Raw genomic sequence first — 8,088 nt, forward strand, 5'->3', positions numbered from 1 at the left:
AACACCGACGGTTGAAAAAGAGTTCTAGGGACCTAACTATAGGGAAATTCTAAGTTCCAGGTGGGCAACAACACATTTAATCAGTTCACCGTACAAATGCTCATCAGTCTCTGTTCAAACACATAACATAAATGTATATTGGTTATGACATCAGGTGGGGTCCCTCGTGATGTTCTTTCAAAGAATCCATGCCATTCACCACTTTTATATTGCTATATTAGGACACAGGGTCAAATATGAGATGATTTGGTTAGTCAAGTAAGTCGTACGGTGTGTCCAATAACAACCAACACTCACCGTTAAACCCCATGCACGATATTGCTGTGAAAATTTAAATGAATTGAGTTATTTTGTGTGAAGTCCACTTTACTACTTGTAGTTATATGATCCGCTCTGTTCATTGTGTTTAACATGCCCTGCTAGGATTAAGGTCCAAAAATGGGGTAGATCTGTTGATTGGGTGGGCCATACTATCCGATTCAAGCATCAATGGTGGCATGTAATGGCATTCACTATTTACGAACTCGCCATCCATTTCTCAACTGGCATCCGACGCCCGTTATGTCGAAATGTGCCGTCCGAATGTCTTGAAATTTGACGAATATGCATCATTTTTCGTGCTCTTTCCTATGATCTAGTTTGGGTCCCGATCTCCCGAGGATGAATAAGATGTTCTTTTAATGGCTAATATACTTCAAAATTCCAAAATAATATTTGTACACCTCTAATCAACAAGTTACCGACCAGTTTGGACTTAAAACCTAAGAGCTTCATGATGATCGGTTTACCGTGATGTTCTTGTGGCTCGTTTGGTAGATCCGAATATGACTGGGGGTCAGATGACTAGTTAAAAATAAGAAAACTTGATGGTTAGCACTCTTACTATGTATGTAGGTGGGTATATGGTCAATTTTGTAAACGGATAATATGTAAAGCGGGTTTTAGGAGGATTAGGGGTAAAGCATGTGTATCATCGGATTAGAGTGTCTTATTCACGCATGTAATTTTCTCATATTATAATTCTAATGGTGGGTTAAGCATATTCATATGGTGTGAACAAGATGAATGGATCAGAATCTTGGTCTGATAAGTGTAAGGACGGATATAGGGATCAAGTAGCTAAATTAATGTAATCTAAGGGCTAAAATTTGATGTGTACAGTTAATTTATGATAATTAATCCTGGTATAAAGTTTCACACGAAACGGATCATGAGAACCTTGTGAGTTGGAATTCAGGGTATATGTTGATGGCATTTTTGTAATTATTGCTGATCTAGAGTTTTGTGAAATCTAATAGCTCCACATAGTTATAGGTACGTTACTAAGCAATTCTTACAAAAGAACGTATATCTAAATCATTATGGATGGGAGTTTATCCGTCGTTTCATTCAAGGGAACATTACTTACGTCAAATTGCGCGACGAATGGCCTTGTTTTGAAATTCAACAGCCGAGTTGCATAGATTGTGGGTCACTAGATGATGATGTGTAACATAAGTCACGTGTGTTTCCACACACGTGTAGACAGATTTAGACTTCCACTGTAACACTCGTGTACTGAAAGGCACTGGGCGTTACATATAACCTTTAATCTATAACCTAAACCCGAACCTAAACCCGAACCCAAACTCGAACCCGAACCCGAATTCCTAAACCTAAACCTATAACCTATAACCTAAGCCTAAACCTAAACCTAAAACCTTAATCTAAACCATATCTTGAAAACCTAAATATATAACTTATAACTTTTAATTTATAACCTATAACTTAAACCTAAATCTATAACCTATAACTTAAACCTAAATGTAAACCTAAACCTAAACCTAAACCTATAACCTAAACTCTTTAACGTATAACTTAAACTAAGCCTAAACCTAAAGCTAAACTTATAACCTACAACATTAACATAAACTTATAACCTAAACCTATAACCTACAACATTAACCTAAACCTATTCTCAAATCCCACAACCTATAACCTATAACCCAAACCTAAACCTAAACCTTAACCTATAACCTAAACTCAATTGTCTAAATCTTAACCTGTAACCTAACCTAAACCTAAACCTAAAACTTAAATGTATTCTCAAATCCCTAAACCTAAACCTAAACATAAACCTATAACCTACAATATTAACATAAACTTATAACCTAAACATATAACCTACGACATTAACCTAAACCTATACTTATAACCTAAACCTGTTCTCAAATCTCAAAACCTATAACATAAACCTAAACCTAAACCTATAACCTAAACCTAAACTTAAACCTTAACCTATAACCTAAACCTTAACCTATAACGTATAACCTATAACCTATAACCTAAACTCAATTCCTTAAGCATTAACCTATAACCTAACCTAAACCTAAACCCATAACCTATACTTATAACCTAAACTATAACTTAAACCTAAACCTAAAACCTAAATGTATTATCAAATCCCTAAACCTAAACCTACACCTAATCCTAATCTCAACTCCCTAACCTAAACCTAAACCTAAACCTAAACTTGAAAACCCAAACCTAAACCCAATCCCAAACCCAAGCCCGATTTCCCAAACCTAAACCTTAACCTATTCTCAATTCCCTAAAGCTATAAACTATAACCTATAACCTATAACCTATAACCTATAACCTAAACCTATAACCTTAACCTAAACCTAAAACGTAAATGTATTCTCAAATACTTAAACCTAAACCTACACCTAATCCTAATCTCAACTCCTTAACCTAAACCTAAACCTAAACTTGAAAACCCAAACCTAAACCCGATCCTGAACCCGAACCCGATTTCCTAAACCTAAACCTTAACCTATTATTAATTCCGTAAAGATATAACCTATAACCTATTCTCAATTCCCTAAAGCTATAACATATAACCTAAAACTAAACCTATAACCTTAACCTAAACCTAAAACCTAAATGTATTCTCAAATCCCTAAACCTAAACTTACACCTAATCCTAATCTCAACTCCTTAACCTAAACCTAAACTTGAAAACCCAAACCTAAACCCGAACCCGAACCCGATTTCCTAAACCTAAAACTCAACCTATTCTCAATTCCCTAAACCTTAACCTATAACCTAACCTAGACCTAAACCTATAACCTACAATTATAACCTAAACCTAAACCTATAAGCTTAACCTAAACGTAAAACCTAAACCTAAACCTAAAACCTAAATGTATTCTCAAATCCCTAAACCTAAACCTAAACCTAAACCTATACCCTAAACCTATAGCCTATAACATTAACATAAACTTATAACCTAAACCTATAACCTACAACATTAACCTAAACTTATACTTATAACCTAAACCTAAACCTATAATTTACACGTATAACCTAAACCTAAACCTATAACCTTAACCTAAACGTAAAACCTAAACTTAAACCTAAAATCTAAATGTATTCTCAAATCCCTAAATGTAAACATATAACCTACAACATTAACATAAACCTATAACCTAAACCTATAACCTACAACATTAACCTAAACTTATACTTATAACCTAAACCTATTCTCAAATCCCAAAACCTATCACTTAAACCTAAACTTGAAAACCCAAACCTAAACCTGAACCCGAACCCGAACTCGATTTCCTAAACCTAAACCTTAACCTATTCTCAATTCCCTAAACCTTAACCTATAACCTAACCTAAACCTAAACCTATAACATACACTTATAACCTAAACCTAAACCCATAACCTACACTTATAACTTAAACCTAAACCTAAACCTCTAACCTAAACCTGTAACCTTAACCTAAACGTAAAACCTAAACCTAAACCTAAAACCTAAATGTATTCTCAAATCCCTAAACCTAAACCTATAACCTACAACATTAACATAAACTTATAACCTAAACCTATAACCTATAACATTAACCTAAACCTATACTTATAACTTAAACCTATTCTTAAATCCCAAAACTTATAACCTAAACATAAACCTTAACCTATAACGTATAACTTATAACCTAAACCTATAACCTATAACCTATAACCTAAACTCACTTCCCTAAACCTTAACCTATAACCTAACCTAAACCTAAACCTAAACCTAAAACCTAAACCTAAACCCAAAACCTAAATGTATTCTCAAATCCTTAAACCTAAACCTACACCTAATCCTAATCTCAACTCCCTAGCCTAAACCTAAACCCAAATTTGAAAACCCAAACCTAAACCCAATCCCGAACCCGAACCCAATTTCCTAAACCTAAACCTTAACCTATTATCAATTCCCTAAAGCTATAACCTATAACCTAAACCAAAACCTTAACCTAAACCTATAACCTAAACCTAAACCTTAACCTTAACCTATAACCTTAACCTAAACAAAAACCTCAACCTAAACCTATAACCTAAACCTAAACCTTAACCTAAACCTATAACCTAAACCTAAACCTTAACCTTAACCTATAACCTTAACCTAAACCAAAACCTATAACCTAAACCTTAACCTATAACCTATAACATAAACTTATAACCTATAACTGTTGAGGGTCAAATATTGCATATCAGACCCAGTTATTGCATGGATTTTCAAACATGATACCGTTTAATAGCCTGATTTAATCGTGTTTGCGATGTAGAGTGTATTTACAAGCATGAACTGAAAAAGGGTGCTTAAACCATGGATTTAACGCTCTGATGACACCCAAGGCAAGAGACGGACTCCATGGGACCAAGATCGATGGAATTACACACCAGGGATCCGAGGAAATCAAGTCATTCACGTTAAAGAGGCCCGAAATTGGTGAAAAATGCAAGATCACATAGTTCTCGCCATCTGATTGGCTCAAAACTTCATACATGGCCTGAGGGCCATAAATTAACCGTACATATCAAATTTCAGCCATCGGTTCACTATGAAAGTACCCCAACTAATAGATCAACCCATAAACCATTGATTCTGGGCCCACCTGATCTCTGGAAGTGTCTCAACTTTGGTTTCGACGGTTTAAATAAGATGAGAAAGTAAATGGCTGGATTAGATTTTTGAATCACATCACAGTGGGGCTTGTATGTGAGGCGTGTACACTGCACGTGTACACGTACGCGAGCCGCACCGAATTAACTAAAGCGGGTCAGCGTTGCTGACCTGTGTCTTCTTCCCAATACGGCAACTGCCGTTTGACGCTGGTGTAACGGACGGACGTTGTCCGTTTTTGCGGACGCTAGTGGGCCCCACAGAGAGTACGTACAGATGATCCAATCCGTCCATCGTGTAGAGGGCCACGAATTCATCAAACCCATGATGTACTTTTGGACCCATGCAAGCACACGTGTGCGATATAGAGGCCATAAGTGGACTGCCCTACAACGTTCAAATTGATGTTTGGATGATTTCTTCTCTAATTCTGAGTCAATGGACATGAAAAACCATCTGTTTCTTACCGAAATTTCAAGGGCAATCTAATGGACGGGGTGGATTTTTTCGAAAACACCTCCGTGGGGCCCACCGATCACATCAGCGACGGACGTGCGAAAGGCTACGCACGTCTGCGAAATCCGATCTCCAGGCAGTTGTGGCCCACCATCTTTGATCATATGGCAGATCTGAACCGTCCATCATGTAGGCCAGCCAAAATACTTTCAAGAGACGCTGATTTTACAGAAATAATGCAAGGAATGCGAGAGTTATGAAGCCCCGAACTTGGCTGCGAAAAGGCTTTCGCTGCGCGTGCGATAGCTTCCCAAATCCGATTTTCACCACTCCAAAAGCTATAAAAAGAGTTCCAAACATGGAGAAGGGGGTGTGCTTGAATAGGGGACGTCAGATAGAGAGAGAGAGGCGGAGAGAGAAGTGTTTGGAATTTTTATGTATTTTTTCTTTATTTTTCTTCTTTTTCCTATGATTATGTTAGGCTAAATCCCTTAGCTAGGGCTAAGAGGTGAAGCTTGTGGCGTGATGGGAGCTTCTACAGGTTTGATTTGAACTGAACTGATTGACTTTGTTTTGATTTAAGAAATTCTTTTAGTCATTAATGGTTTGTTGTGATTTAAATTACAGTAGATCTGTGATGGCTTGAATAATTCCTTTCCTTTTATTTTGATGTTCGAAAACCCTGTTGTTCGCCATCGTCTCATAGACATGGTTGGATGATGGAATCCTTCCTAACACTCATACATCTTTTAGTTGGTTATGGATTGGTCTAAGTTCTGTTGTTTACCTTGTCTCTTAGGCATGGATTTATGATGGAATCATACCTAATCCTTATACCTTTCATCTCTTGAAAACTATATCGAGTAAGTTCAGTATAATATCCATGAAGCAGGCATAAGATCTCCCTGATCTCTACAAGTGGATCCTCTGAATCCCTAGTTCCCTTTCTCTGAATTCTTTAAGTTTAGATTAATATTTCACCATTATTCCTCAAATCACAATTGGTTTAGATTTCATCTTAGCCTAGTTCTAGATCTGGTTATTTTCAGATAACGTACAGGTTTCAGTCCCTGTGGATTCGACCTCGGTCTTACCGAGTTTATTACTACATCACAACCCTGCACTTGGGGTGTGAATAAGTTTTTGGCGCTGTTGCCAGGGATTGACGGCTACGTTTCCTGAAGTTAACTGGTTTTAGGATTAGTTTAAGATTAAGACTTTTCTGATTTTTAGGATTTATTTTAGAATTTTCTAATTCCAGGTTTTTCTTTAATTTTTAGAAATTTTCTATTTAAATAACTTTCTATTTTTAGATAGTTTTCCTTTTTTAGAAACTAACCCAACTTTCTTATTTTGCAGGATTCTGAGATAGGTTTCTAAATTGGTAATTTCTCTCTTCCTTACTATTTCTAGATTAGGATTCCTTTTTAGTAAGTTTCTAATTTTAACTCTTTTAGAATCTAATTTTGTTTCCTATTTTATTTTTAGAAATTTTCTATTTTAAGACTTTCTGTTTAGAAACTAACTTTTCTGTTTTGTAGGCTTATTAGAAATTTCTAATTCGGTACGCTCTTTCTAAATTTCTACTTTCTAATTTAGGAATTCTTCCTTGTTTCTTTTTATTTCTATATTTCTCTTCTTAGGAATTTTATAGGCTTGCTATTCTTAGAAACTAACTTGTTTTGTTCTATTTTGCAGGTTTCAATTTAGGGACTCCAATTTGGTAACTTCCTTCTAACCCTCTTTCTCTTTTTAGATTTTTATTTCCCTTCTTAGGATTAGGTTTAGAATTTGATTGAGGGCTGCGAGTGTTTCATGCCCAAGTGGGCTCGTGACAACACTCGACGTCTCTTGACTGAAGGAGGATTAGTTGAGGGGTTAACTGTCCATCGTAGGACTAGACACCGCTCGAAATCCCCTGAGTTAATTGAGAATATGGCTGAAAATCAACCTCTTCTACCCCAACCTAGGGTAGAAGATCGCCAGGATGAGAATGAGGTGCATCAAGTACCCCCGCCTCGTACCTTACGAGATTACTTACAACCGGCAGGGGTGAGTACGCCCTCATGCATGGTTTTTCCTGAGAATGCAGGACACATGGATATCAAGCCAGGGGTGATCCAACTCCTCCCTAAATTTCATGGGCTTGAGTCAGAGAATCCTTACTTACATTTAAAAGAATTTGACGAGATCATAACTACCTTATACTTTCTTAACATGTCTGATGACACGGTCAGGTTGAAACTCTTTCCCTTTTCTTTAAAAGAGAAAGCCAAGACGTGGTTACATTCACTACGTCCTCGATCAATTGGCAGATGGAATGACATGACAAGGGAGTTCATTAAGAAGTTTTTCCCATACCATAAGACGAACACCCTAAGAAAGTCGATCATGAACTTCGCCCAAAGGGAAGATGAAACATTCTTCCAATGTTGGGAGCGGTTCAAGGATCTTGTCAGTTCATGCCCACAACATGGTTTTGAAACGTGGCGCATCACGAACTTTTTCTATGATGGACTGACATCTCCCATGCGCCAATTAGTCGAGACGATGTGTAATGGGGAGTTTATGAATAAAGGATTCGATGAAGTGTGGGATTACTTTGATAAACTTGCTAAGAACACACAAACATGGGACATCTCCCCTAGACCTAGTACTACGTCTTGGCCGACTCATTCCAAAGAAAGGGGTG

At 36.9% G+C, this 8,088-nt stretch overlaps 1 non-coding gene across 1 annotated transcript; it reads right to left on the reverse strand.

Annotated features, from left to right (window-relative positions):
- Nucleotides 1–7,769: 7,769 nt before the first annotated feature.
- Nucleotides 7,770–7,876, reverse strand: LOC131224510 (small nucleolar RNA R71). The gene has a single exon (XR_009160988.1). It is a non-coding gene; the product is annotated as a small nucleolar RNA R71 (small nucleolar RNA).
- Between the last annotated feature and the right edge of the window lie 212 nt (nucleotides 7,877–8,088).

The sequence above is a fragment of the Magnolia sinica genome, chromosome 13 (genome assembly GCF_029962835.1).
Source record: "Magnolia sinica isolate HGM2019 chromosome 13, MsV1, whole genome shotgun sequence".
In the NCBI taxonomy this organism is placed as follows: Eukaryota; Viridiplantae; Streptophyta; class Magnoliopsida; order Magnoliales; family Magnoliaceae; genus Magnolia; species Magnolia sinica.